General features: G+C 69.6%; 1 protein-coding gene across 1 annotated transcript in view; it reads left to right on the plus strand.

Moving 5' to 3' along the window:
* The window catches only part of LOC104832129 (probable low-specificity L-threonine aldolase 2), a 10,933-nt gene that overhangs the window by 4,004 nt on the left and 3,437 nt on the right, over positions 1–3,492 (plus strand). The window lies entirely within an intron of this gene.

Raw genomic sequence — 3,492 nt, forward strand, 5'->3', positions numbered from 1 at the left:
TGGGGAACAACCGGCCCTGAACCACAGCGACGGCAGTCGTGGCCAAAGCTCACTCAGTGCTGGCCAGCCCCGCCGGCCCTCCTCCAGGCGGTCCCACCCCACCTGGTTGGGGTGGCAGCGCCCGCCGGCTGCGTCCCAACAGGGCCGTCGAGGGTTTGGTCTGGGCTCAGGCTGCTTCGGATGCCGTGTGTGTGAGCAGCCACCAGCACACGCCCCAGGTAGCCCGGGCCCAACACGTCAATGGCGCCTTTACGCTGGGACAGCGGCAGGCTGGGGCCAGCAGAGAGGCCAGCGCCCGTCCCTCAGTGCCGCGTCCACCCCCAGCACGGCCTGGCACTGGTTGCGGCATGGCACGGCACGCTGGACGCCTGGCTGTGCCCCTGGCAGGCTGAGCCAGGAGCCCAGCACGTCCCAGCGCTTCCAGGCATCGCTCCATGTTTCCCGACAGTAGGAAATCACTTGGCTCCGCAGCTCCTACCCCTCCGGGGATGATTGATGGTGGCTCCCCCCTGCCTGGGTGGGAGCGGGGCCCTCCAGCCCGGCCAGCCCCAGCGCACAAGGACGAGCTATGGCAGCCTGCAGCCCAGGCAGCAAGGCCACGGGGGCAAAGCAGCCCAGCAGGAAAACACCCCCGAGCTCATGGCAAGCACTTTGGGGTCGCTGCCAGGCCCCGCAGCCAGCTGCAGTCAGCTGGCACAAGACACCCAGGGCACCACCTGTGCCACCGGCACTCCCATGCCTGCAGCCCCCACCCAGCCCAGCCTGCAGCCCACCGGCTCTGCTGGGAGGCCGGGAGCAGAGTGCCAGCCGCCAGCCCTGACCCCAGGACAGCCATGTGAGCCGGAGGGCAGGCGGCTCGGCCCCAGCCCGGCGATGGCCGAGGAGGCACAGCCACACCAGTGCTGGCCACCATGCCTCCCCCGGGCCCGCAGCCCCTCCTGAGGCGCACGCAGAGGGGACGCGTGTCGAGGCTTAGCCTCAGGGCTGGAGGCCGGGACGTGCAGCTGGGCGAGCGGGCAGAGCCTGGCAGCGGCTGCTCCCAGAGCTGCCTGTGGGGCCGGGGGCAGGGGGAGCCCGGCCGGCTCCGGGAATCGCCCCGGCGGCTGCCAGGCCTGTGGCAGGGAGGGCGGGGGGGAAACCCGATCCTCCCCTGCGGGACCTGGGCTCCGCTCCCCGCTCCCAGCCAGGCCTCTGCTGCTAATTTTAGCCCTGGGGAGGCACCGCTGGAGCATGAGCTCAGCCCACCGCGACTGCACGTTCTGGGGGGACGGGAGCCGCCGCCGGCGCTGGCAGGTGGCAGCCGTGGGAGCCGTGGCACAGCGCGGCCCTGGGCGAGCCCCCAGGCGAGCCCCCACAGCCGCTGGCCGAGCCCCCACCGAGCCGCCGGCCAGGCGCCGGAGCTGCCATCCCGCTGCCCACACGCCTGCGGCCTTGGCTCAGCCAGCCCCACACGTGGCCACGAGCCCTCCCGCCGGCCCCAGTGCTGGCCCCGCCAAGCCCCCACCATGGCCCTGCTGGGCCCTGTACAGTCGGGGGAGCTCGTTAGGTGTCAGCGGCGGGGGGAGACCCCTGAGGCAGTGGGGCTGGCAGGACATGGGGCTCCACGGGGGAGACCCTGCCACGCTGCAAGGTCCTGCAAAGGATGTGGCTGCCTCCCAGCGAAGGAGTCCCTGCATGGCTGTGGACCCCAGGTCCTACCTGGGCTGGGGGGGGCTGCACAGCACAGAGCCCCGAGCCACCCCCTCAGGTCTCCGAAACCAGCGCTTGCAGGGGCTGAGACAAGAAGCATGGCCAGGACAGGTGCTCTCCCAACACCAGGAACAGTGCTGCAGCCAGCCCCATGGGGCACCCCAGGGCCACCCGGCCACCCCTGCCAGGAGCAGCAGGAGCGGATGGGGGAGCAGCTGAGGAGGCCACAGCTGAGGGATGCTCCAGCCAGCTGGCCATTCCCGAGGGAGCAGAGAAAGTGGCTCCAGAGCCTGCCCTGCCCTAGGGCAGCTGCCTCAGACACAGTGGGGTCCCCAGCCCAGGGCCCAGCGGCTATACTTCCCCCCCAGCCCTTCACCTGCTGCGTGACCGGCCGGGCTGCCCAGCGCTTACTGGAAGAGGAAGCTGCTGGGAAGGCAGCGCGTGCAGCGGGGCAGCTTTGGGGAGGAGAGGCTCGGCTCAGCAGCCGGCAGAGCTCGGCTGTCCATGCTCCCAGGTCCAGGGCCAGTAACGGGAAGCGTCTGCTCTCAGTGACGGTAAATCAGATCGGGGAGATTAGAGGCCTTTTTGCCTAATCATGAGCAGCTTGAAGTTGGAGGACAAGTTCCTGGAACAAAGAGGAAATGGAGGCAGTAAATAAAGAAAAACTGTTAACATGTGGCCCTGTGTGTGAAAAACGTCTCCGTGAAGGACTGTTTATGGCTCACTCATCTGCAGGGCTGACAGAACAGGCTGCTGCGGGAGGTGGTGATGAGGCCCCGCGTGCAGGGGTGCAGGCAGGACGGCAGGCGTGCAGGCAGCCAGCCAGGGCAGCTGTGGGGGGCTCTTGGATCGGAGGGAGAGCTGGGGGGGCTGAGGCCATGTTGTGGCAACTGGCAGAGGGAGGAAGATGGCAGCAGCATCGCAGGGGCCATGCCACAGGCAGCTGGACGGGGCTGTCGGGGAGGCTGCATGCACGGGGAGGCAGTGACACGGCACGTGCACCAGGCGGGCAGGGGCCAGGCAGCGTGTGCTCCCCGAGGGGAAGGAGGGCACCCGAATGCACCTGCCCCACTGCTCTCCTGGCAAGTGCCAGGAGAGGTGCCAAGTGCTGCAGAGCTGTGCCCCCCTCCCCGCCTGCAGCATGAGGGGGGCACAGCCCAGGCTTTCCCAGCAGAGCCCTGTGGCCGTGGGCCAGGACTGCCCTATGGAGCATCACCAGCCTCCAGCTGGTCCAGCCCGACGGGCGAAGATGGGAGTTCTCACTACTGTGCTGGGCACGTGCCCCCCTGCTCCGGGGACAGCAGGGATTTCTGCCAGGATCCAGATGCCTGTGGGCCCCCTCTCTGGCGCAGGCAGAGAGCACCGAGAGCTGCAGAGCTGCCCACAGCCAACAGCAGCACTGCTGCAGGACATGCCTGCCCGTGGTGCCACAGGACGGCGTGTGTCAGCTGTTTCCAGGGCAGGCGCAGCCTGGAAGAAGCCAGAGCCATTTCCCAGCAGCAAGGTCACCCCGCGCCATCCCTGCCAGCAGCAGGAGCGGCGTGGTGGGAGCCATTGCTGTTCAGCACGAGGCGCTGTGGGCCTGTGGAAAGATTTGGGGATCCTCGGGGAGCTGCGACCGAGTGGGCGCAGGCAGCTTCGTGCTGGCGCTCCCTCCAGCAGCACGGCTGGGACGAGCAGAAGCTCCTGGCAAAGCGGGGGGCGGGGGGGACGGCGGGGGCCGGGGGCGGCCCCCCCCCCCCCCCCGTCTCCCGCAGCCCCTCCGCCTGCCCCCACACCGTGGCTCGGGGGCGCCGCGGGCGC

This window comes from Haliaeetus leucocephalus, unplaced genomic scaffold, assembly GCF_000737465.1.
Source record: "Haliaeetus leucocephalus isolate CR32 unplaced genomic scaffold, Haliaeetus_leucocephalus-4.0 Scaffold238, whole genome shotgun sequence".
NCBI lineage: Eukaryota > Metazoa > Chordata > Aves > Accipitriformes > Accipitridae > Haliaeetus > Haliaeetus leucocephalus.